The following is a 27,117-nucleotide window of genomic DNA, read 5'->3' as shown; positions in this document are numbered from 1 at the left end:
TTTTTTAAAAAACGGCATTGTTATTTACAATGTCAATAGCTTAATCACTCTCAAATGCGAGACCTATTGCATTTAAGAGGCCAGCCAATGGAGAAGAGGTAAAAAAAAGGGGCGGGTTAAAACCCCACTCCTAAACATTAAATCTCGGAGCGAGACTGCCCAAGCGCAGCCTTCGAGCCGAGACCTAAAAATCACTTTTGAAAATGGTTGTATTGCTTTGTTTGTTGTACTTGTTAACAACTTTGGATTCAGAATACCAAAAACGTGAATGAGTTAATCAACAATATATTGTGGGTCCTAATCTGTGGAGCACATACACACACACACAAAATATCGAGGTCCAAGCTTTGACTCCTTAAGGAGGAGGTTTGGATTGCGACAGCAGACTTTGAGCTTTATTATTTGGAAGCCCAGCTGCAATGAGATGGCTAGATGTCAAACATGCAAGTTTCCCACACACTAATAGAGTTACAAATCATTATAATAAACCGGAGGATGGAGTGGGGGATGCAGAAACAACAATGCTCTTGGGAGCGCTTAAATTCTGTAGGGCGTGAAGCCTAATGAGAACGCATTCACATGCACTGTATACCTCAGAACTGCTGATGGCTAGTTTATTCTTTCAACCTTTTTTTTGATATGTACAACAACATAAAGGGGATGGAAGTAGGAAGGAAAATTAAAGAGGTTGGAGAATTAATAGGAGACGATGGCTTATAAGACACCTTCTGTTGTGTAGCTTAATTTGTGCTGCCCTGCGTGTGCTGGAAAATTAGCACAAAGACCCACCCACACACCTTGGGCTCAGAATAGTATGCACCACCAGTGGAAGGTAAAAGCAGTATAACTAATGATACAAGCATTACAGGAACAGCAAAAAAGCTCCTTGGGTAGCCGAGAGACAAATGGGCTCTCGATATTAATAAACCAATCAGTGATCAAGGCTGGACGTCTATTTTTGTTGATGTCCCAAGAATATTCAGAATTGCTCGATTTTGATTAATACGTCTTTATTACTTTTATAGAGTTTCTACATTGTACCAAGTAGGTAAATAGATTTTTCTGGGACCCATTGGGACGGTCTAAAATGTGTGGAAATAGAGGAGGATCATTATCAGATGGTATGGAGGTGCTACTGGATTTCTACTACAAGGAAAATGTTATGAAGCTCATACATGATGCAACAGTAAGACCATCAAGTGGACACCAGAATCTTGAACACTTGCATGTCCCAAGGGAAAGAAATCCGCTAGCAATTTTTTGATATGGCACTAGTCTTAGCGAAACAACTAATTGCAGTGAGTTGAAAAGCACCTGAGACCTTAGGCTGACTACCTGGAAGCCAGAAGATCTAAAATGGGTAGTGTGTGAAAGCATCATACTCCATATAGCTATCGAAACAGATTTAAAAACACAAAAAACGAATTTGCTGAGAAGGTGGGATACAATTCAAATTTTACTCATCAGAAATAAAACGGGTGGAGGGGCTGATCCACCTAACCCTCCCCCCAACCTCTTTACTAGTATCAGAAAAGGAGTGAGAACTGAACAGATTATTAGATTTTGGGTGACAAATTCTTGGACTAGCGCAGATTATAAACAGTTGAACTAAAACAGCTCCGATTATAATGTCGATTTTACCACTATTCCATTGTGTTATAGATATATATTCTGCACTTCCAAGTTTTTTGCACACAATATTTTTTTAAACAAAATAGTGGGGTACATTTTCCTGCATATATCTGGGCCAATAAAGCACAATGGTTGGCACTTAACATACTGTATAGACCAACTTGCGAATTTTGCACATTCATACTCTCTTTTTCAAAACTTCATTCATTACATACTGTGTTATAAAATTATTTTATAAGCCAGATGGCTGAGGAATATGAAATCAAGGATTTCTTGCGTTTGACTAAATCGCAAAATACGTTAGATATAAAACCCCGCATTCCTAAATGATAATTATGACTTGCTGAGGAATGTAAACCAGTTACGAAACCACTGATAAGTAACCAGGCATGAGCACCGCAAGTAAAATGTTGCAACAAGTTGCATTGCAGATCATAATGTACCAAATGTGCTGATGTAAAGTTTGCTGTGTGATGCAAGACCAAAAAAAGAATCCACATCTCAACATTAAACTGTACATCGGTGTGACATACACGTGCACAAACAACTACCTGAAACAGGCTTAGTAACCATAAATATCTGATGAAACAACAAACAGTTGTGGAAACTCAGCGAAGCTACCATGTGCATTCTCTGTAATAGGGGGTCTGATCCATTTCTCCTGCCCTATCCTAAGAGTAGGAATCAAAGATGCATGTTTTCTGCAGCTAATTGAAATTAAAAATATACTGCCCCCCCAAACAAACCTCGAAGAACAGCTTTAAAGCACCCAAAGAAAACACGTGAAAAAAAAACGTCGCTGCACGGTAATGTATAGCTACATTTCGTTTTGACCCACCTCGATCAGAGACTGCTGTCGTGTGAGAAATCGTGACTACCAAGCATTATGTGGGTGGTGTAGTGAGGTACTTAGTCTTTATATGTGCCGATTCGTGGATGGTCATTTTGCCGTTCGTAGTCCGTTTCTGAGTCTTTCTGTATAATGTACTAGGGGCCTTCCGCCACATCAATACTTCATCTCCCAGCTACCACGTCTTTAGTTTACGTCACTATCTAACTCACGTGCACATATACACACTGGCTTGCACGACCACAAATAAAAAAGCCCCACGACCTATAGACACGATACACAACTGGTATCTTCTTTAGTACCCATCGAAATAATGGACACATAAGTAGTGTAAACATGTTGTCAATACATATATGATGCGTCGCGCCAATCAAGTATTGTTGTAGTACATTACAAATATAACCAGAGTACTTACGTTATTAAAGTATACATTCTTTCCTCAATTACCACCTAATCTGCGAGAAACTCCGGCACTTATATCAAGCCTTTCCCCAACAATTTTAAATCCGTTATCCCAGCGGCCCCTGCGGCTCCGGCTGTGCGGTGCAGCGGCGGCAGGTCGAAGATGGCGGCGGCGCCGAACGGGCCGAGTTCGGCCTCGTCCAACCCCCGCAAGTTCAGTGAGAAGATCGCACTGCAACGACAACGGCAAGTGGAGGAGACGGCAGCCTTCGAGGAGGTTATGATATTGGTATGTTAGAGGTCGAGTGCGCGCCGGGATTTACAGCCTTTCTTTCCCGCCAAGCATATTTTGGAAGTAAGACGCAAACACCGGGGAGTAACTTTAAATAATTTCCCTATTATGAGGTAGTAGTTTTCGACCTGGAGGTCTAGTGCTCTGCAGAGGCAGGAGGACAGCACATTGACTCGTTAATCAATGGAGGTGGTCGCGGGTCCCACATGGAACGCGGGTGTTGAACCACAATACAGTTTCATGATGCGCAATGTGGACACATTCAGCGTTGCGTAATTTTTTGGTCTAAAAGTACCACCAGAAATGATCGCCTGCAAAGCCAGTGAATCCCCAGGGTATCGGCTCAGTTCATTTACCAGCGTCTGACAAAACAAGATATGTGCCGAACACGGGAGCTGAGAGCAGGGGGAGAGGACGCCATTAAAACCACTGCCTTTCTCCGAGGCGAAGCAGAAATGCCTCGGAGAAACGCAGCGGCGGTTTCGGATTCGGGGGCGTGTTTTTCTTTTCTCTCCTCTTGCCATTGGCTGGAGGAGAGAATGAGAAAAGTAGCAAAAAACACGCCCCCGAATCCGAAAAGGACGGGGCCTGTTCGGAGAGACAAACCTCTTCTCCAATGGCTGGCCAGCATTCAAGAGGCCAGCCAATGGAGAAGAGGGGCAGGTTCAAGCCCCTCTTCTCCAAGTCATTAAATCTCGCGAGCGAGACTGCGCAAGCGCAGCCTTTGCTAGCCGAGACCTAAAAATGATGAAACCGTACAAATCCTCTTCCTGATTCCACCTCTAACTAGTGCCAATAGGCATCTATCTGGACAGGGAGCGCTACACGAGTTTCTGCACGCAACTATGATGAGGGAATCACAATTTAGCACGATTAATGTAACTGTAGACTTGGAGTATTGATTTTAAACCTCATGGCCAGCCGAAAGACACCTTAATTTGGCTAGATCCATGTCAGTGCCCAAGTAGGCAGAAGTAAGGTAGTGCATCAATTACTGCCAGCGCGATGAGTTGAAACCCTCTCGTTGCTGCCAATATTTCTAGAAAGCCAGGACACCAGCCAGTCTCTTCCACAGAAAAGAACTTAAGTTTCCATATTAAAGTATTATAATTCCTATACAGCGTAAATAACAAAGGGCTCTAAAGATAAATGCAATGACTTTGTGGCTGAGTGACAGCGTCCCTCTATCCTTGCTGTGATGGACAGTCCAGCCACCACTTTCAAGCTGATCACAGAAGGAGACGTGGCGCTCTTTATAGGTGAAAGCAAAGGATCCAGATCACCTGGAGACTGGACTTGTTGCCTACTTGTTGACTCAGTTTACAACTCGAACAAAGGCACCCTTATAAATAGGAAACCTCTCTCCACATGTTAAGATTTGGAGAGAGAGACATACCACCAACATCAGGAGTTTAGTAAGACCTACAGTATTTGTGCATCCAATGCAATCTGGGTGCAGCTTACATCTCTAACAAAGGCATCCTTATAAATAGTAAACTTCCCCCCACATGTTAAGACTTCAGGAGTTTGGTAAGACCCACAGTATCTTACATCCATGCAAGCTGGGTGCAGTCTGAGCTGCGGTAACAAGAAGGTAGCAGTGACCATGCTGGATAAGATGATGGTCCTTCTGGACTGGTCTGTGGCATTCGAGACCATAGAGCCTCAGATTCTCTTTGTAGGACTTGGTGAACTTTGTGTCCAGGGCACTGAACTTACAACACTTAGGGATCTTTATGCCTTTATCAAACACTATGTCTAGCCCCCATTACCGAACTGTGGGGTCCAGCAGAGCTCAACATTATCAATGTTCAATCTGCATGTCTCCTCTTTGGCCTACCGGCTGCACTCCTTCGGGTAACTATTTATGTAAAACAATAGCACCTAAATTGTGCTTGAGTTCTGAGATAGACCATCCTACATGAAATGATGACATGAACCAGACATGTTGCAGCCGGACTCCTGGCCTCACGCCTTTGGAGACGTTTGTCAAAGGCCTCGAACACTGTGAAGAGAGACCACAACCTCAGGCTGAAAGAACCGTTCAGTCAAGGGACCGGCGCTTTTTTCTTTTACTCACATATATGAAAATGTTTCTTACATAAAGTGCCATTTTCAAATGCTTTTACTTCATCCACAGTATGTCTATCTCGCCCTCCCCAAATCATCCAGAGGCGACCTCCAGCTTGTACAGAATGCTGCTGGCCTTGGGAGCACACTACCTCAGCACTGAACTCATTACACTGCCTACCCATCCTAGGAGCACACCAAGCTGGACTCCCTGTGCTTAGTTGCCACAGCCCTGTTCTTCACCAGGGGCCACTTCTACTGGTATCACCCCTCCCCCATTGCAGCAGCCGGGTTTAGTGCACATGTAAGGGAGGCAGAGCCACCTCCGTTACCTGCAGCCACTCCAATGCCCATCTGTGGAAGGACACATCCGTGTAAGGGTAGAAAGAGCCTGAAAATCTGTCTCCAGCCGTTTCAAACCCTTTCACTAGAGGAATCAATCGAGTGATGCCAACAGCCCATGGATCCTTTTGGGTGATTTACCTACGCTTTAAAAGGGGCCTTAAATTCAAATAGAGAAATCCATTGCACCCTTGGAAGTGCCCAGACAACGCCAAGAAAGGATGCCCTGTGTAGCAACTGTACAACAATGAACTGTACAGTCAGTCATCAATGGGTACTCCAAAGGAATATCATATCCAGAACGGAAAATATTAAGATTGTCCCATTGTTTACTTAAGTCTTCAGGTAACATCACTGTGCTGAAACAACTACCCCCAGTCCTTCGCACAGGTATGCGCAAGGACAGGAAATGAATGAAACAGAATGGTCTTGGCAAGTCTTTTCAACAAGTGAGCTTGTCTAATCATCAAGAAATAAGCTGCTGCGGTGAGCTGGTATCGCAACACGACAAAAGAAGTGATAGGTGATCGTAACACGACAAAGGAGGGGACGTGATCGCTGCATGACAAAGGAGGTGACGTGATCACATGATAAAGAAAGTGATGGGTGATCGCTACATGACAAAGGAGGTGACGTGATCACATGATAAAGAAAGTGATGGGTGATTGCAACACGACAAAGTAAGTGATGGGTGATTGCAACACGACAAAGTAAGTGATGGGTGATTGCAACACGACAAAGTAAGTGATGGGTGATTGCAACACGACAAAGTAAGTGATGGGTGATTGCAACACGACAAAGTAAGTGATGGGTGATTGCAACACGACAAAGTAAGTGATGGGTGATTGCAACACGACAAAGTAAGTGATGGGTGATTGCAACACGACAAAGTAAGTGATGGGTGATTGCAACACGACAAAGGAGGTGATGGGTGATTGCAACACGACAAAGGAGGTGATCGCAACACGACAAAGGAGGTGATCGCAACACGACAAAGGAGGTGATCGCAACACGACAAAGGAGGTGATCGCAACACGACAAAGGAGGTGATCGCAACACGACAAAGGAGGTGATCGCAACACGACAAAGGAGGTGATCGCAACACGACAAAGGAGGTGATCGCAACATGACAAAGGAGGTGATCGCAACACGACAAAGGAGGTGATCGCAACACGACAAAGGAGGTGATCGCAACACGACAAAGGAGGTGATCGCAACATGACAAAGGAGGGGATCGCAACATGACAAAGGAGGGGATCGCAATACGACAAAGGAAGTGATAGGTGATCGTGATAGGTGATCGCAACACGACAAAGGAGGTGATAGGTGATCGTGATAGGTGATCGCAACACGACAAAGGAGGTGATCGGTGATCACAACACGACAAAGGAGATGATACGTGATGGAGGGAGTATGGCAAATCGACAGGTAAACTCTTCCTCCTCCTTGGAACAAGACTGCAAGGAGGTCTAGCTACCTCACATGTGAACTAAGCAGGGTGGATCCTAACCCTGCTTCTTGAGGTTTACCCATTGAGAATGAGAATTTATTTTATGTTCATTCAATACAAATTACCTTCTCCCTCCAGGTGAGATTCTCCCTGGCTTTTCTGGCCAGAAAGGCTTCCTTGCAGAGGAGTGGTGTCCAGACATCTGCTTTACAATGATGCTGTCAAAACTAGACTTCTGATATACATTTGAAAGTAGCAGTGTCCTACAAATCTTAGTTCCTTAAACTCTGCAGAGGTCAATGATTCCCATTTACTAACAGAGCACCCATGAGTATAGGTCAAGACAGGGCCCCCCTCTGTGCTACGCACCCTTACTGACAAACTGCAACCAGTAACAGATATATGAAATTGAGAGGAAATGGCTATGTGATTAACTGATTCAAACAGTAAAGAGTTATTTGATGCCTTTGACAAATACACGTGAGCTTACAGACCAAGTGGAAAGAAATGGTCCGAAGCCGTCAGGGCCCAGATCAGGACTCAATGGAGCCCACCATCTGGTGCGGGTTCTTGTATTCTGTGTTAAGGTTCTTATTGTGTACAGAAGAACAAGTTACTTACCTTCGGTAACGCTTTTTCTGGTGGATACAGTATCTGCCTGTGGATTCCTCACCTTGTGAATATGCCCTGCGCCAGCATTCCACTGAACTTTTTTCTCCAGCTCTCTACGCCGACGTGGACGTCATAATACCTCAGCTCCGCTCGAGACTCCGTATGACGTCACCGGAGCCATAAGAGAGCCACGTCGACGTGATGACGTCATTACCACCCATTTTTTCCGTGCCTCCGAGGCGAACAGGTGGACCAACGACAGATTCAAAGTATACACAGTATACAACATTCGATCAAATATACATAGTACATATACAAAAGGAAAGCTAAAGAACATAAGCATTTCCTACCAATGTACCAGATGGAAAGAATCTACAAAGTAGAACAACATCTCAAGCAAGACATCCTTTAAGGTATACAAAGGTGGACAACAGGGAGGCGGGTGGGCCAGTGAGGAATCCACAGGCAGATACTGTATCCACCAGAAAAAGCGTTACCAAAGGTAAGTAACTTGTTCTTCTGATGGATACATCTGCCAGTGGATTCCTCACCTTGTGAATTGATTCCCACAGCAGTCCCACTCCAGGAGGAGGGTGTCCAGCTTCCTATACCAAAAAGTCCTGCAACACAGAGCACGCAAAGTGGCCCTCCCTCCTCCTCTCAGTCTAAGCAATAATGCTTTGCGAAAGTATGGGGGGAGGCCCAAGTCACGGCCTTACAAATGTCTGCAACAGGAACACCCCTGGCCAAAGCAGAGGTAGAAAACTTAGCTCTAGTTGAATGAGCTCTAATACCCTCAGGAGGAACCTTACCAGCAAGGGCGTAGCAGATCTTGATGGCTAGGATGATCCATCTGGACAGAGTGCGCTTGTGCACAGCCTTGCCTTTAGAGTGTCCAATATAGCCCACGAAGTGCTGATCGTCCAAACGAAAGTCTTTCGTTCTGTCCAAGTAAAAGCTCACTGCTCTTTTTGGGTCCAGTCAATGAAGTCTTTCCTCCTCCTTGGAAGGATGAGGAGGCGGATAAAACACAGGGAGAGTAACAGACTGCCCCAGATGAAAGGGAGTAACTACCTTAGGTAGGAAAGCAGCCCTGGTCCTAAGAACCATCCTTTCAGCATGTAAGGTTAAAAACGGGGGTTTAGAACTAAGAGCTTGAAGCTCACTCACCCTCCTTGCCGAGGTTATGGCTACAAGAAAAACCGTCTTAAAGGACAACAGCCTCAAAGGACAGCTATGAAGGGGCTCAAAAGGGGACCCCATCATGAAAGTTAAGACAAGATTAAGGTCCCACTGTGGCATTACAAAAGGAGTAGGTGGAAACCTATTAGTAAGGCCTTTGATAAATCTTAACACAATAGGGGATTTAAATAATGACGGCTGATCTGGAAGAAAAGCCGATAAGGCAGATAGATAGCCCTTGACCGTGGCCACAGCACAGCCCTGCTGAGCCAAGGAAAGAGCAAACTGAAGCACATTAGAAAGATGGGCTTTTAAAGGATCAACGGATCTCTCTCCACACCATTTAACAAACTTAGACCACCTATATGAGTAAATGGACTTGGTGGAGTGTCGCCCACCACATCAGGCGGGAGAGGGAAGGAACTCAGGTTGCCCCGTTCAATCGCAAGGCATGAAGGTGCAGGCTCTGGAGGTGGGGGGTGAAGAACCTGCCCCTCCGACTGCGAGAGGAGGTCTGCCCTGAGAGGGAGACGGAGCGGAGGGTGCGGTGAAAGGTGAAGTAGTACCACACCCTTCTTGGCCAATCCAGGGCGACCAAAATAACTTGGGCCCGGTCTTGGCGAATTTTCCTCAGAACCAGAGGAATCAAGGGTATGGGAGGAAACGCGTAAAGGAGTTGTGAGCCCCAACTCAACTGAAATGTGTACCCCAACGTCCCCTACAACGGACTGCAGAATGACGGGCAATGCGCGTTCTCGCGGGTGGCGAATAGGTCTATCCGAGGAGTCCCCCACGTCCGAAAGACGGGACTAACCACCTCCGGATGGAGCCTCCACTCGTGGTCGGCGGAGAACTGCCGATTGAGACTGTCCGCACGTACGTTCAGCACCCCGGCCAGATGATTCGCCATCAAGCAAATCTGATGATCCTGAGCCCAGGACCAGAGCCTTAACGCCTCTCTGCAGAGACGATACGACCCTACTCCTCCCTGCTTGTTGACATACCACATCGCGGTAGTGTTGTCCGTCAGGACTTGAACCGACTGACCGCGAAGGGAAGGGAGAAAGGCCTTGAGCGCCAAACGTATAGCCCGTAATTCCAGAAGGTTGATGTGAAGCAACCTTTCCTCTGGAGACCAAAGACCCTTGATCTCCAGATCCCCCAGATGAGCACCCCACCCCAGGGTGGAGGCATCCGTTATCACTGTGGCCACCGATGGAGGAAGATGAAAGGGCTTTCCTTGAGACAGATTGCCCTCCACGCTCCACCAAACAGATCCGCTGCAGCTTCTCCCGAGATCCTCACAGACTCCCTGAGATCTCCGTTGTGCTGATACCACTGCCTGCGGAGGCGCCACTGGAGTGCCCTCATGTGCCGGCGTGCATGGTTGACCAACAGAATGCAGGAGGCGAACAGACCGAGCAGTCGAAGGACCTTCAGAACTGGAACAACCGCTTCATTGTGGAATAAAGGGATCATCTCCTGAATGTCGAGAATTCTTTGAAGAGGAGGAAATGCTCGACAGTAGTGTCCAGTACCGCCCCTATGAACAGGTTGCGTTGAGAGGGCACCAGGTGAGATTTGGGCACATTGATTGAAAAACCCAAGTCGAATAACAGCTGAGATGTTACCTGTGGATGATGTAGCACCATCTCTGGGGACTCTGCTTTCAGAAGCCAGTCGTCCAGGTAGGGAAAAACTGGAATCCCCGATCTCCTGAGATGAGCAGCCACCACTGCCATCACCTTCGTGAAGACTCTAGGTGCGGTAGTAAGACCAAACGGGAGGACCGCAAACTGGTAGTGTTGCGACCCAACCGTAAAACGGAGATACTTCCTGTGCGACTTCAGGATTGGGACGTGGAAATACGCATCCTGCAAGTCGATCTCAACCATCCAGTCTCCTTGCTGCAACGCTTGAAGAACCTGTGCAAGGGACAGCATCTTGAATTTCGCCTGTTTCAGGTAAAAATTCTTGGGAATAAGGAAATACCGGGAGTAGCATCCCTGACCCCTTCCCTGCTCTGGAACCACCTCTATCGCATCTTTTTGTAGCAAAGCAAGGACCTCCTTCTGCAGAAGAAGCAGATGGTCTTCTGAGCAGAAACCCTGGCAAGGAGGGTAAGGGGGAGGAAACTCCCGAAAGGGAAGGGCGTACCCATTCTCCACTAGGTTTAAAATCCAAAGGTCGGTCGTGACAGATCTCCAACCTCGCAGAAAGTGGGACACCCGACCCCCCCCACCGGTCTCACATGATCTAGGATGGGGGTTCTAGGGCTGCTTCCCTGAAGCTTCATTGGGAGCAGAGGACGCAGAAGATGAAGATGGGTTGCGGCCAGAACCTCTCCGACCCCTTTGCTTTCCTCTATACGACCTATAGAGGGGATTCTGCTGCTGCTGTTGCTGCTGCTGAGGTTGCCGGAAGGAACAAAATGAGGACCTCCCAAATCCTCTAAATTTCCTGAGTCCAAATCCCTTAGCAGGAGTTTGTAAACCCAAAGACTTCGCAGTAACCCTGCTATCTTTAAACCTTTGCAAGGCAGAATCAGCCTTCTCGCCAAACGGCTTCTCTCCATCAAAAGGCAAGTCGACCAAGGTGGCCTGAACATCCGCCGAAAAGCCGGAAGAACGAAGCCAAGCTTGCCTCCTAGTGGCTATCGAAGACCCCATTATTCTAGCAACAGAATCAGCCGTGGCTAGGCCCGACTGAATAACCTGCCTTGCAGCAGCCTGAGTGTCCGTGACAACCTCCATAAAAGAGGCTTTCTCCTCTTCTGGCAGCTTAGGGGCTAATAATTTCATAGAGTCCATCAGCGCATGAACATAACGCCCCAATAAACAAGCGCCGTGCTTCCTGAAGAAAAGACCTTTTTGGCTGTCTGATCAGTCTTTTTAGAATCCCTATCAGCAGGTGTTTGAGGGAAGGCGCCTGAAGAATGCTTCAAGCATGAAGCTTGCACCACAAGGCTTTCTGGAGAAGGGTGGGAAGAAAGAAAGCTTGGATCCCCCGGAGCCACCCTATACCTCCTTGCCACTTGTCTGGAGACTGCAGGTGAAGAAAGTGGCTTGCGCCAAACGTCCATCACAGGCTCTAAAGTAGCCTCATATAAGGGCAACAAGGGCTCAACAATCGAAGATGGTGAATGCAGGACTTCCGTTAGGAGGTTTGGCTTATACTCTGCAGAGGGCAACTGTAAGTCCAGCAACTCAGCAGCCTTCTTGATGACTGAATGATAAGGGGCCAATTCTTGTGGCGGTGAAGACCTAGCAGAAGAATGCTCCCACTACGGAGTAGTATCAAGACCACTAGCATCCTGAATGCCTTCAAAGTCATCAGAAGATCCATCAACCTCACCTTCTTCCACTTCCTCCCTATAACGCTACTGTTCCAAAACCCTCTGGGCCTCTCTTCTATAACGCAACCGGCGTCGGCGGCGCCGTACGCGGAGTCGGTGGAACCGAACGTGGAGTCGGCGGCGCCGAGCGTGGAGCCAAAGGAGTCCGTAACGGCGTCGAGGAAGGCTCCGAAGAAGGCCGATACAGACGAAGCCGGGATGGATCACCAGACGGCGCCGGAAACTGCCACGAAGGAGCCATCGGCAAAAAGGACATAAAGGGAGCCTGAGCATAATGCTGTGGCACTCCCAAAGTGTATGCCATAGGACCCACGGGACCAGATGGTGCGCCGGATGGGAAGGCAGCCCTCTGAAAAATCCCATACATCGCATTGAGGAAATGCGTTGAATCTGCACCCGGAGTCGGGAACTGCGGATATGGGATTTACCCTGGATCTGGTCGAGGAGTACCAGGAACCGGAGCCGAAGTGTCCTCAACTGGCGCCGCAGGTTCAGCTGGTCCTGGAGAAGGCTCTTCCTCCTGATCTGGTTTGGCGTCAGAAGCTGGAGACTCCACTGGCGCCAGTGACTGCGCCGGTGACTGCGCCGGAGTCCGCTTCGGCGAAGGTGACCTCTCTGGAGACATTCGAGAAGGAGATATAACTTCCTTGCTGCGACGGCGACCTCGAAGCCTTACTTCTCGAAGACCAGCGCCGAGAGCTATGCTTCCTCTTCTTATGATGTTTCTTCGACTTCGAAGAGTGCGAAGTCGACGGCTCCGGCCTCGATTTCTCCTTCTTCCTACCTCTTCTTTCCTTCTTTGCCTTGGCCATGAAGAGTTTCGCCTCCCTCTCCTTCAGGGCCTTGGGGTTCATCTTCCTACAGCTGGAGCAGTCCTCCGCATCATGATCTGAAGAAAGACACCACAAACAATCCTCATGGGGGTAAGTCATGGACATGTGGCCCCCACATTCCCTACAAGGTTTAAAACCCGACTTCCTTGTCGAAGACAAAGCTTATCCAGAAACAGTAACCCACTACAAGACTACAAAGTAGCAGGAGAGTGCTGGAAAACCGTTACGCGTCGACGGCGCGGAAAAAAGGGAACTGACGTCATCACGCCGACGTGGCTCTCTTATGGCTCCGGTGACGTCATACGGAGTCGCGAGCGGAGCCGAGGTATTATGATGTCGGCGTAGAGAGCCGGGGAAAAAAGTTCAATGGAATGCTGGCGCATGGGATATTCACAAGGTGAGGAATCCACTGGCAGATGTATCCATCAGAACACACAGATACCAGTGACATGGCAGGGCTGCATTAGGCAGGATATAGAGTCTTCCAGGTAACCAAATTAAAAACAAGCATTGCCAAAGCCAACAGGTCTCACCGTTGTAATGCGAGATCCAAGCTGTTGGCTTTGCCAATGCTAATGTTAAAAACATTGTTGAAAAAAGGTAAAAGGAAAAAGTCTTTAAAAATACTGGAGGAAAAGCAAACACATACCTTAAGGTAATTCAAAACTGTACATTGAGTTCTACATGTTCATTCTTTATTTCTAAAATACTTTTTCTCAGGAAGCTCTAAACAGAATTAAAAATGACTTAGGAAGTGTCAGAATAAAACAAGCATTTGCAATGCAATAGGTCTCGCATTTTTTAGAGTTACAGCTATATTTACTTTATCATGGGTTGTCTCTTAAGCAAGAACTTGTGCTGCTTTGTTGTAAATATGATTGGCTGTTGGCACACTGCATCAGGCGCGATCAAAGTCACTACGGAAAGACAGTGGTAAGGAAACCAGAAGCAGCAATAAAACCACCCTCTCTCTGCCCCATATATATAGCCCCATCAAACCGGAGCTAGGCCAGTTATATTCATTTCATAGAGCACCAAATACTTGCAAACTGATGTTTGAAGGAACTTTTAAGCAAAGCAGAGGAGAATGGAATCATGAGGAAAGATGTGATGGTACTGTTATCACCTCCAGCCTGCCAGCTCCATCCGGCCACTGTGACGTTGCTTTGGACCATCAACACAACAACCACAAGAAGCGCTTCAGAGGCAGCGAATGCAGGCACTGCACGAGAGGGGGTCTTACCTTCTGAATGGGAAACAGGGTTTTGGCACTGCATAGTCTGTTATACTGCAGAGATGAGCAAACACACCAGCACGCGCACGCACACACGCCGCTGCAAGCGCACACATAAAAATCACACACATACAGTCACCAGCACACACACAAACACACACTTCAGGTGCTGCATGAGAGGTGGTCACACCATCTGAATGTGAGGCACAGTTGTCGGCATTGTATAGTCTGTTTTACTGCAGAGGTGAACACAGACACACCCTCACACACCAGTGCACGAATACACACACCCCCATGCACATATACAAACACCACCAAACACACACCGGCGGCAGCGCATGCACACACACATACAGAGACAAGCGCATGCACACACACCCAGACACCAGCGCAAACAAGCACACACACACACATGCACGCACACTTCAGGTGCTGCACGAGAGGTGGTCACACCTTCTGAATGTGAGGCACAGTTGTTGGCATCATAGTTTAATATATTGCTGAGATGAACAAGTGGACACACACACGCACACAGACACACCAGCACATACACAAATAGACAGACATACACCAGCGCGAGCACCCATACACACCCCAGCACACATTTTATTACCACCTTACATGTTTCCTTCTGACCTCCACTGCTTGCACAGTCATGCACCATGTGAAACTGAAAACATGCTTTATGACAATTGCAGTCCTCCCTTCAACAACCAGAACCCGTATAAAGTCAGTTCAGAAGTAGCTTCACCTCCATTGCTCTTGCAATGAGCAGCAGCCATCTGTGCGAGGGCCAGGAGCCCTTCAGAGTCAGGCAGCCAATCAACATGAAGATAACCATCTGCATAGGAAAGTACAAACTCCTCAGGACAAAGACACTTCTATAATTATACCCCACAAGTTATCTACTCTGCGGATCTGTGCACTCAAAGAAGCGCACATGTATTTTTAACTTATATACGGACAACATGTAACTTAAATACTGCATTCCACTCTGAAAGCTTAGCTGCCTGAATGCACCGACACTCTGCTTTTTATTGTATGATGCTCCAGATGTTTATTCTTATGAGGTAAAAAAAAAAAAACTCCCCTCCTCCCCGTCGGTACTCAAGTCAAAACACCGCACAGCCTGACTCCAGGCCGGTGTTCTTGAACCATACGCTACTTTTCTTGTACTAACAAGCATCACTGCCCAGAGCCAGCGGGAGGAGGGTGCCCGTGGGAGGGGGTGCACCAGCAAGTGCAACAAGGGGGTCAGAAGTGGTGACGGCGGCAAGCACGCGAGTGGTGCGCGTGCCACAGCGAGCCATGTGTTTTGCATTATTGCGCACGCGTCTGTGCACGATAATGCAAACCACAAGGAGATTAAATGGATGCGTCATAGAGATCCATGCTCTTTCTATCAACCTGGAGCCCTGCTTCTCTCAGAGCACCTTTCACTAGACACTACATCAACTTTTCTATCACCTTGCAATGACTGAGTGGCGCTTCCACATTGACAACTGAACACCGCCTCCTCTTCCCTCTTCCAAGCTCTTCTCTGGAGAGACATGTGGCCCACACTCGGCTGAGTGGCTTGGGCAGCCCTCAGCACCAGGCACTTCAGATACCCGGGAGGAGTCATTCATTCGCTGAATGGGCGTCCCTGGGAGCCACCGCTCTGACACAAGTTTTATTTTTAACTGAAAACAAGAAATGACCAGCCTGAAAGCCAGCATCAGCGTCGGAGACAAGCATTCATTTCCAGGCTTGAAGAGGTGTACAATTCAGCGCTAACTGCGGTGTGAGACAGGCTTACAATTAAATGCCAACTGCCTCCCTTATGCAAAGCAACGGGGAATGATTTCTTCAGACAATGATACATTCTACAGCACTTTCTGTGCTTAATAGCTACATTCTGGCTGACACAATCAATCCTCCATAGGAAACCCGCGCATGTTCTGACCAGAGACCAAACTAATAGCCAGCAGGAACAAAGAAAAAGCGGCAGTGGAAAAAAACACTCCCGCGAGTAGTGGTGCGCGCGCCACAGCGAAACATGTGGTTTCGATTATTGCGTCCGCGCCTGGGCACGATAATTGAAACCACATGGCCTTTGGTGCGTGTAATAGACACCGAAAGGGCCATGGGTGGAGCAATGCGCCCGCCTTTGGCCTATTGCATGCTCTCTTGATAAAAAACACGCACGCCAAGGCCAATAGCGGGCCACAAAAGGAAAAGCACACGCACAAGCGTGTGCGATTCAAGACTCCATTTTGAAACGACGTACAAAAGGACTCTCGCTGCGCACTGCATCGCTAGGCGCGAGAACCAAGAATAAAAATTAAAAAAAAGCCACTGAAATGTGAAATTCAGGAAATGAAACAACTTCAGAACTTAAAGACTGTACTTTTGTCATAGTCCAGCAAAAATATACCTATAGCTTTGTTTTTAAAAACTAGCTGGAAGGTGTGGGGAGCAGTAAAGTGTGTCAGGGGGACCAGTATTTGAGGGAGAGAGAGAAGCGCAAGAGAGAAGCGCGCAAGAGAGAAGCGCGCAAGAGAGAAGCGAGCGAGGCGAGAGAGAAGCACGCGAGCGAGGCGAGAGAGAAGCACGCGAGCGAGGCGAGAGCGAGAAGCGCGCGAGAGCGAGAAGCACGAGAGAGACGAGAGAGAGAAGCGCACGAGAGCGAGGCGAGAGAAGCACGCGAGGTGAGAGAGCGAGGTGAGAGAGAGAAGCGCGTGCGAGAGCGAGGCGAGAGAGAAAAGCGTGCGAGCGAGGCGAGAGAGAAAAGCGCGCGAGAGCGAGGCGAGAGAGAAAAGCGCGCGAGAGCGAGGCGAGAGAGAAAAGCGCGCGAGAGCGAGGCGAGAGAGAAAAGCGCGCGAGTGCGAGGCGAGAGAGAAAAGCGCGCGAGTGCGAGGCGAGAGAGAAAAGCGCGCGAGTGCGAGGCGAGAGAGAAGCGCGCGTCGAGAGAGAAGCGCGCGTCGAGAGAGAGAAGCGCACAGCATGGAGAGAAGCACGCGGCGAGATAGAGAGAAGCACGTGGCGAGATAGAGAGAAGCACGCGGCGAGAGAGAGAAGCGCTGGCGAGAGAGAGAAGCGCGCAAGAGCCAGGCGAGAGAAGCGCACGAGGCAAGAGAGAGAAGCGCGCGAGAGGCGAGAGAGAAGCGCACGAGAGGCGAGAGAGAAGCACGCGAGAGGCGAGAGAGAAGCACGCGAGAGGCGAGAGAGAAGCGCGCGAGAGAAGCGCGCGAGAGGCGAGAGAGAAGCGCGCGAGAGGCGAGAGAGAAGCGCGCGAGAGGCGAGAGAGAAGCGCGCGAGAGGCGAGAGAGAAGCGCGCGAGAGGCGAGAGAGAAGCGCGCGAGAGGCGAGAGAGAAGCGCGCGAGAGGCGAGAGAGAAGCGCGCGAGAGGCGAGAGAGAAGCGCGCGAGAGGCGAGAGAGAAGCGCGCGAGAGGCGAGAGAGAAGCGCGCGAGAGGCGAGAGAGAAGCGCGCGAGAGGCGAGAGAGAAGCGCGCGCGAGGCGAGAGAGAAGCGCGCGCGAGGCGAGAGAGAAGCGAGCGAGTGAAGCGTGCGAGGCGAGAGAGAAGCGTGCGACAGCGAGGCGAGAGAAGCGCGCGAGGCGAGAGAGAGATGAGTGCGCGAGAGGCGAGGCGAGAGAGAGAAGCGCGAGAGCGAGGCCAGAGAGAGCAGCACGCAAGATCGAGGCGAAAGAGCGTGAGGCGAGAGAAGAGCACAAAGGCGAGAGAAGCGCGCGAGAGCGAGGCAAGAGAAGCGCGTGAGGTGAGAAGTGCGCGCGAGAGGCGAGAGAGAGAAGCAAGAGAGAGAGAGCAAGGCGAGAGAAGCACGCGAGAGAGAAGCGCGCGAGAGAGAAGCGCGCGAGAGAGAAGCGCGCGAGAGAGAAGCGCGCGAGAGAGAAGCGCGAGAGAGAGAAGCGCGAGAGAGAGCGAAGCGCGCGAGAGCGAGGTGAGAGAAGCACGTGAGAGAAGCGCATGAGAGCGAGGCGAGAGAGAAGCACGCAAGAGCGAGGCGAGAGAAGCACGCAAGAGCGAGGCGAGAGAGAAGCGCGCAAGAGCGAGGTGAGAGAAGCACATGAGAGAAGCGCATGAGAGCGAGGCGAGAAAGAAGCACGCAAGAGCGAGGTGAGAGAGAAGCACGCAAGAGCGAGGCGAGAGAGAAGCGCGCAAGAGCGAGGCGAGAGAGAAGCGCACGAGGAGAGAGAGAGAAGCGCACGCGAGCGAGGCGAGAGAGAGAAGCACGCGAGAGCCAGGCGAGAGAGAACGGCGCGAGAGAGAGAGAAGCGCGCGAGAGAGGCGAGAGAGAGAGAAGCGCACGAGAGAGCGAGGCGAGAGAGAGAAGCGCGCGAGAGCGAGGCGAGAGAGAAGCACGCGAGAGAAGCGCATGAGAGCGAGGCGAGAGAGAAGCACGCGAGAGAAGCGCATGAGAGCGAGGCGAGAGAGAAGCACGCAAGAGCGAGGTGAGAGAGAAGCGCGCAAGAGCGAGGCGAGAGAGAGAAGCGCGCAAGAGAGCGAGGCGCGAGAGAAGTGCATGAGAGCGAGGCGAGAGAGAAGCGCGCAAGAGCGAGGCTAGAGAGAAGCGCACGAGAGAGGCGAGGCGAGAGAGAAACGCGAGAGAGGCGAGAGAGAAGCACGCTAGAGCGAGGCTAGAAGCGCGCTAGAGCGAGGCGAGAGGCGCACTAGAGCGAGGCGAGAGGCGCACTAGAGCGAGGCGAGAGGCGCACTAGAGCGAGGCGAGAGGCGCACTAGAGCGAGGCGAGAGGCGCACTAGAGCGAGGCGAGAGGCGCACTAGAGCGAGGCGAGAGGCGCACTAGAGCGAGGCGAGAGGCGCACTAGAGCGAGGCGAGAGGCGCACTAGAGCGAGGCGAGAGGCGCACTAGAGTGAGGCGAGAGAGAAGCGGGCGAGAGAGAGAGGGGCGAGAGATAGAGGCGCACGCGAGAGAAGCACGTGAGGAGAGAGAAAGGCGAGAGAGAGGCGAGAGAGAGGCGAGAGAGAGAGGCGAGAGAGAGAAGCATGCAGGAGAGAGAGAGAAGTGTGCGAGAGTCGAGAGAGAAGCGTGCAAGAGGCGAGCGTGCGAGAGTCGAGAGAGAGAAGCGTGCAAGAGGCGAGCGTGCGAGAGTCGAGAGAGAGAAGTGCGCGCCCAGAGAGAGAAGCGCGAGAGAGAGAAGCGCGAGAGAGAGAAGCGCGAGAGAGAGAAGCGCGAGAGAGAGAAGCGCGAGAGAGAGAGGCGCGAGAGAGAGAGGCGCGAGAGAGAGAGGCACGAGAGAGATGCGGGAGAGAAAGAGGCGAGAGAAAGAGGCGAGAGAGGGAGAGAGGCGAGGAGAGAGAGAGAGGCGAGAGAGAAGCACACGAGAGAGAGAGAAGCGAGAGAGAGAGAAGCGAGAGAGAAGCGAGAGAGAAGCGAGAGAGAGAAGCATGCGAGAGGCGAGAGAGAAGCGTGCGAGAGGCGAGAGAGAGAAGCGTGCGAGAGGCGAGAGAGAGAGAAGCGTGCGAGAGGCGAGAGAGAGAGAGAAGCGTGCGAGAGGCGAGAGAGACAGAAGCGTGCGAGAGAAGCGTGCGAGAGAGAGAAGCGTGCGAGAGGCGAGAGAGACAGAAGCGTGCGAGAGAAGCGTGCGAGAGAGAGAAGCGTGCGAGAGAGAGAAGCGTGTGAGAGAAGCATGCGAGAGAAAGAAGCGTGCGAGAGAGAGAAGCGTGCGAGAGAGAGAGAAGCGTGAGAGAGAGAGAGAGAAGCGCGAGAGAGAAGCGCGCGAGAGAGAGAGAAGCGTGAGAGAGAGAGAGAGAAGCGTGAGAGAGAGAGAGAGAAGCGCGAGAGAGAGAGAGACGAGAAAGAGAGCAAGAGAAAGAGAGAGAAGCGCGAAAGAGAGGCGCGAGAGAGAGAGGCGAGAGAGGCAAGAGAAGCGCGAGAGAGAGAGAGAGAGAGAGAGACAAGAAAGAGAGAGAAGCGAGAGAAGCGCGCGAGAGAAGCGCGAGAGAGAGAGGCGAGAGAGAAGCGCGAGAGAGAGAGAGAGAGAGAGGCGAGAGAAGCGAGAGAAGCGCGAAAGAGGCGAGAGGGAGAGAAGCGAGAGAGAGAAGCGAGAGAGAGAAGCGAGAGAGAGAGGCGAGAGAGAGAGGCGAGAGAGAGGCGCGAGAGAGGGAGGCGCGAGAGAGAGAGGCGCGAGAGAGAGAGGCGCGAGAGAGAGAGGCGCGAGAGAGAGAGGCGCGAGAGAGAGAGGCGCGAGAGAGAGGCGCGAGAGAGAAAGAGGCGCGAGAGAGAAAGAGGCGCGAGAGAAAGAGGCGAGAGAGAAAGAGGCGAGAGAGAAAGAGGCGAGAGAGAAAGAGGCGAGAGAGAAAGAGGCGAGAGAGAAAGAGGCGAGAGAGAAAGAGGCGAGAGAGAAAGACAGAGGCGAGAGAGAAAGAGAGAGGCGAGAGAGAGAGAGAGGCGAGAGAGAGAGAGAGGCGAGAGGGAGGCGAGAGAGAGAGAGGCGAGAGAGAGAGAGGCGAGAGAGAGAGAGGGAGGCGAGAGAGAGAGAGAGAGAGAGAGAGAGAGGCGAGAGAGAGGCGAGAGAGAGAGAGAGGCGAGAGAGAGAGAGAGATGAGAGATGAGAGAAGCGCGAGAGAGAAGCGCGAGAGAGAGAGAGAGAGGCAAGAGAGAGAAGCGCGAGAGAGGCGAGAGAGAGAAGCGCGAAAGAGAGAGAGAGAGGCAAGAGACAGAGTGAGAGAGGTGAGAGAAGCGAGAGAGAGGTGAGAGAGGCAAGAGAGAGAGTGAGAGGTGAGAGAAGCGAGAGAGAGGTGAGAGAAGCGAGAGAGAGAGAGGCGAGAGAGAGAAGTGTGCGAGAGAGAAGTGCGCAAGAAAGAGGCGAGAGAGGCGAGAGGGAAGCACACGAGAGAGAGAGAAGCGAGAGAGATGCGAGAGAGAAGCGCACGAGAGAGAAGTGAGAGAGAGAGAGAGAAGCGAGAGAGAGAGAGAAGCGAGAGAGAGAGAGAAGCGAGAGAGAGAGAGAAGCGAGAGAGAAGCGTGCGAGAGGCGAGAGAGAGAGAAGCGTGCGAGAGGCGAGAGAGAGAGGCGTGCGAGAGGCGAGAGAGAAGCATGCGAGAGAGAGAGAAGCGTGCGAGAGAGAGAAGCGTGCGAGAGAGAGAAGCGTGCGAGAGAGAGAAGCGTGCGAGAGAAGCATGCGAGAGAGAGAGAGAGAGAGAAGCGTGCGAGAGAGAGAAGCGTGCGAGAGAGAGAGAAGCGTGCGAGAGAGAGAGAAGCGTGCGAGAGAGAGAGAAGCGTGCGAGAGAGAGAGAAGCGTGCGAGAGAGAGAGAAGCGTGCGAGAGAGAGAGAGAGAGAAGCGTGCGAGAGAGAGAGAGAGAGAAGCGTGCGAGAGAGAGAGAGAGAAGCGTGCGAGAGAGAGAGAAGCGTGAGAGAGAGAGAAGCGTGCGAGAGAGAGACAGAAGCGTGCAAGACAGAGGCGAGAGAGAGAGGGAGAGAGGCGAGTGAGAGGCGAGAGAGAGAGGGAGAGACGAGAGAGAAGCGCGCGCGCGAGAGAGAAGCGCGCGAGAGAGAAGCGCGCGAGAGAGAGAAGCGCGCGAGAGAGAGAAGCGCACGAGAGAGAGGCGAGAGAGAAGCGTGAGAGAAAGAAGCGTGAGAGAAGCACGAGAGAAAGAAGCGTGAGAGAAGCACGAGAGAGAGAGGCGAGAGAGAGAAGCGCGAGAGAGGCGAGAGAGAGAAGCGCGAGAGAGAGGCGAGAGAGAGGCGAGAGAGAAGGGCGAGAGAGAGAGAGAGAGGGAGTAGAGAGAGGCGAGAGAGAGGGAGTAGAGAGAGGCGAGAGAGAGGGAGTAGAGAGAGGCGAGAGAGAGGGAATAGAGAGGCGAGAGAGGCGTGCGAGAGAGAAGCGTGCGAGAGAGAGAAGCATGAGAGAGAGAAGCATGCGAGAGAGAAGCGTGCGAGAGAGAGAAGCGTGTGAGAGAGAGAAGCGTGCGAGAGAGAGAAGCGTGCGAGAGAGAGAAGCGTGCGAGAGAGAGAAGCGTGCGAGAGAGAGAAGCGTGCGAGAGAGAAGCGTGCGAGAGAGAGAAGCGTGCGAGAGAGAGAAGCGTGCGAGAGAGAGAAGCGTGCGAGAGAGGCGAGAGAGGGAGAAGCGTGTGAGAGAGAGAAGCGTGCAAGAGAGAGAGAAGCGTGCAAGAGAGAGAGAAGCGTGCAAGAGAGAGGCGAGAGATGCGTGCAAGAGAGAGGCGTGAGAGAGGCGAGCGAGAGAGGCGAGCGAGAGAGGCGAGCGAGAGAGGCGAGTGAGAGAGGCACGCGAGAGAGAGACAGAAGCGCGCGAGAGAGAGAGGATAGAGAAGCACGCGCAAGAGAAGCGCGCTGAGGAAATATGAATTTTTATGGTCAATTGTGTCCCCTATCTTAGACCCCAACGGCTCCATGTACATGCTACAAGTACATGTATGTTCCCTCCAGTTCCAGCTATGAAGACGCAAATACATGTGCGTCCAACGTCAGCATGTCCTCTTTCAGATCCACCATGAATGGGTCAAATATTCCATTCCTAAGTATGATTGGCCACCGACTTTATATGGTTCACTTTTCTAGTTTTCCAGTTCAGGCGAGTAGGCCCTGAATTCTGTCATCAAGCCATTTCATGCTTCTGCCTCTGAAATGCTCCAGCCTGGACCTGCATCCGTATCCATGAACTTTGTCCTACTCCCTGCGCGGCTAACGGTGCCTGACGCGGCCTGTTACCTGCCAAAAACTGTATTCAGCCTTCGAGTTATCTGCTCCGCTCCTCATCCAATGCATTCCTGTCTAGTAGTTTAGGTAAACATCCTTCCAGCTACCGAGCAAAGAGCTTGGCCTCGCTGTCTTTTTGCAAATAATTCATAGCCCCTGTTACCATGGAAGATTCCTGCCCCCTCGCATCTCATGTAGACACATAGACGCTTGTACATGCACTAACAGTCAGTATAGAATAGATTCCGTCCGAGAAACCTTTCCTTCTGGATAACACAGTTCCTTAAACAAAGATATTAGATACGATTTGGGATTAGGTTGACCTGACCCCCCAGACTTCTGTCTCCACATGTAGAGCTAAATGTCAATTCCCCTTCACCCTCTAGTTGAACGTCAATCACACGTCATGCGGCTGCGCGCGCATCTCTGCCAAATATTTCTGCTGACACTGCAGGATTCTCTTATGGATCCACCCACTTGTGACATTTTAAATGACGTTTCTAGTATACGCCTGTATTTACGCCTATTTTCATTACGTACGTGTATTCTTATCTGTATTATCAGCTGTTACGCCTCCTGCATCTGTCTTAATGCAATGCTTTTCATATATATATATTTACTTGTCAATAATGTATTGCCTATCCCTTCCTGAACCTTCGTGGTGATGGAATAAGATTGCCTAGTTCGAACTATGATTCCTTTGTAAGGAATAAAGCCCTTTTCAGAACCTCTAATACCACGGATTCTGCCTCTTATTTTGACTGAGTTATTCTTACTAGACTTTACCGCATAAAAAATAGTACAGGTAATTTGAATATTTACCACAGCACGAGAGAGAAGCGGGCGAGAGAGAGAGAGAGGCGCATGAGAGAGAGAGAGGTGAGAGAGGCGCATGAGAGAGAGAGAGGTGAGAGAGGCGCATGAGAGAGAGAGAGGTGAGAGAGAGGCGCAAGAGAGAGGGGCAAGAGAGAGGGGCGAGACAGAGGGCGAGACAGAGGGCGAGACAGAGGGCGAGAGGGAGAAGCGAGAGAGAGAAGCACGAGAGAGAGAGAGAGAGAGAGAGAGAGAGAAGCACGAGAGAGAGAGAGAGAGAGAGAGAAGCACGAGAGAGAGAGAGAGAGAGAGAGAAGCACGAGAGAGAGAGAGAGAGAGAGAGAAGCACGAGAGAGAGAGAGAGAGAGAGAAGCACGAGAGAGAGAGAGAGAGAAGCACGAGAGAGAGAGAGAGAGAGAGAGAGAGAGAAGCACGAGAGAGAGAAGCACGGGAGAGAGAGAGAGAGAAGCACGAGAGAGAGAAGCACGAGAGAGAGAAGCACGAGAGAGAGAGAGAGAGAGAGAGAGAGAGAATCACGAGAGAGAGAGAAGCACGAGAGAGAGAAGGGCGCGAGAGAGAAGGGCGCGAGAGAGAAGGGCGCGAGAGAGAAGGGCGCGAGAGAGGGGCGCGAGAGAGGGGCGCGAGAGAGGGGCGCGAGAGAGGGGCGCGAGAGAGGGGCGCGAGAGAGGGGCGCGAGAGAGGGGCGCGAGAGAGGGGCGCGAGAGAGGGGCGCGAGAGAGGGGCGCGAGAGAGGGGCGCGAGAGAGGGGCGCGAGAGAGGGGCGCAAGAGAGAGAGAGGCGAGAGAGAGAGAGGCGAGAGAGAGAGAGGCGAGAGAGAGAGAGGCGAGAGAGAGAGAGGCGAGAGAGAGAGAGGCGAGAGAGAGAGAGAGAGGCGAGAGAGAGAGAGGCGAGAGAGAGAGGCGAGAGAGGGAGGCGAGAGAGAGAGAGGCGAGAGAGAGAGAGGCGAGAGAGAGAGAGGCGAGAGAGAGAGAGGCGAGAGAGAGAGAGGCGAGAGAGAGAGAGGCGAGAGAGAGGCGAGAGAGAGAAGCACGAGAGAGAGGCGAGAGAGAGAAGCACGAGAGAGAGAGAGGCGAGAGAGAGAGGTGAGAGAGGCGAGAGAGAGGTGAGAGGCGAGAGAGAAGAGAGAGAGGCGAGAGAAGAGAGAGAGGCGAGAGAGAAGCGCAAGAGAGAGAGGCGAGAGAGAGAGAGAGAGGCGAGAGATGGCGAGAGAGAGAGGAGAGAGAAGCGCGAGAGAGAAGCGCGAGAGAGAGAAGCGCGAGAGAGAGAAGCGCGAGAGAGAGAAGCGCGAGAGAGAGAAGCGCGAGAGAGAGAAGCGCGAGAGAGAGAAGCGCGAGAGAGAGAAGCGTGAGAGAGAGAAGCACGAGAGAGAGAAGCACGCGAGAGAGAAGTGCGCGCGAGAGAGAAGTGCGCGCGAGAGAGAGAGGCGCGAGAGACAAAGAGAGGAGAGAGAGGAGAGAGGCGAGAGAGAGAGAGGCGAGAGAGAGAGGCGGGAGAGAGAGAGGCGAGAGAGAGAGAGGCGAGAGAGAGAGAGGCGAGAGAGAGAGAGGCGAGAGAGAGAGAGGCGAGAGAGAGAGAGGCGAGAGAGAAGCGCGAGAGAAAGAAGCGCGAGAGAGAGAAGCGTGAGAGAGAGAAGCGCGAGAGAGAGAAGCGCGAGAGAGAGAAGCGCGAGAGAGAGAGAGGAGAGAGAAGCGCAAGAGAGGCGAGGGAGAGAGAAGCGTGAGAGAGAGAAGTGTGAGCGAGAGGGGGGAGCGAGAGGGGGGAGCGAGAGGGGGGAGCGAGAGGGGGGAGCGAGAGGGGGGAGCGAGAGGGGGGAGCGAGGGGGGGAGCGAGGGGGGGAGCGAGTCACTCCCAAGGTCATCAGCATCATCTGGAGGTGGTGTATGTGCTGGAGAAGTTAGAGGTAAAGGTGGTTTAGGCAGAGGAGGTGGGTTAGAAGGCAGTATAGGACAAGAAGGAGGCATAGGTGATGTGGCAGAGTCCTTCTGTGCAGGAACTGGAGCAGGTGGTGTGTCCAGTTTTCTCTTTTTACATGGCACAGCCGTGACATGTCCTGTTTTTGGGTTTATGTAAATCTTTTTCTGGCTTAGATCGATAGGATCTGGTTGAAAAAGTTCTTGTTCCTGGGGAACCGCTTTCGGTGCCGATTTTTTCGGTTTCAGGTGAGGGTGCGGTTGATCCTTATGGTCTTTGGCCTTAGGAGGCGTATTAGAGGCCTTAGGCTTCTGTTTCGGTGCAGAGGATGTTGGTTTCGGAGCCGAAGCCGGATCTTTAGGTTTGGAAACGTTCGAAGCCGGCTTATCAACGGGCCTCGGGGTTTTCAGGGCCGTTGTGGAGGTGGAAGGCGTCGGAGTCGATTTTGGAGCAGAGTGTTTCTTTGGTTTCGGTGCCGGTGGGACAATTACATGAGGTTTGCTCGGTCCCGAGCTACCGGAAGGCTTGTCCCTTTTCTTCGGAGCCGAGCCCGGAGGCAGGGCTTCTGAAGGATGTTTTCGGTCTCGACTGGGGCCAACAGGCGAAGTCTTAACCACTGCCTTCGGTTTTGGAGGGGTTGGGGTAGGGGCAGTAGTACTCACTCGTTGCCCAGAAGTGATGGGGTCGTCTGAGTCTCCTGCCTCTGACACGATTTCGAGATCTTCGGAATCTTCTCCCGGGACATTGGGGCCTTCATCAAAGATGTCCTCTGGTTCCGGAGCCATGATGTGTCGTCGAGCCCTTTGATCTCGAATAGTCTTCTTCGATCGAAAGGACAGCTGGACTCGTCGTGTTCAGGTGATAGGCACAGACTGCAGACCTTGTGATAGTCACTGTGCGGGAACTTTGCTCCACACTGGGGGCATTTTTTTGAATGGCGTCCTTTCCATGAGCCATAGGCCTTACGGCGTGGATAGGCCAAGTGGCCCGCGTCGACGACCGGAATCGAGCCGATGAAGTCGGGTCGGAGATGAAAGTGAATCCGATGATGTTTTGGAAGTTTTGCGCTTCGAAAAAGTTTGAAATTGAGATTTTGAACCGGAGCGGAAAAGTTGCATCCGAACCCAATGGCGGAAAAAAACATTCTAAGGATGGAGTCGATGCCCATGCGCACTATCGTCCAAGGGAGGAGTCACCTATCTCGTGACTACAAAGACTTTTTCCAAGACAACAACAAGGTGCAAGCATCTGAGCCCAACACCAGATGGCGATCTACTATGCTAGTGTGTGATCTGCAGCTCATATGCCTCGAACACTATGTTCTATAGGAACAAGCATCAGGGTCTCTGGTCTCAAAGTGAATGTGCAGTGACTGGCATGATCTCACCAGGTAACACCGAGGGATACTCCATCATCACTAGTGTGTGATATGCAA

At 51.2% G+C, this 27,117-nt stretch overlaps 1 protein-coding gene across 16 annotated transcripts in view; it reads right to left on the bottom strand.

Annotated features, from left to right (window-relative positions):
• The window catches only part of FNBP1 (formin binding protein 1), a 975,957-nt gene that overhangs the window by 479,475 nt on the left and 469,365 nt on the right, over positions 1 to 27,117 (bottom strand). The window lies entirely within an intron of this gene.

This window comes from Triturus cristatus, chromosome 1_2, assembly GCF_964204655.1.
Source record: "Triturus cristatus chromosome 1_2, aTriCri1.1, whole genome shotgun sequence".
Classification (NCBI taxonomy): Eukaryota; Metazoa; Chordata; class Amphibia; order Caudata; family Salamandridae; genus Triturus; species Triturus cristatus.
This window is presented reverse-complemented; position numbering and strand designations above follow the sequence as displayed.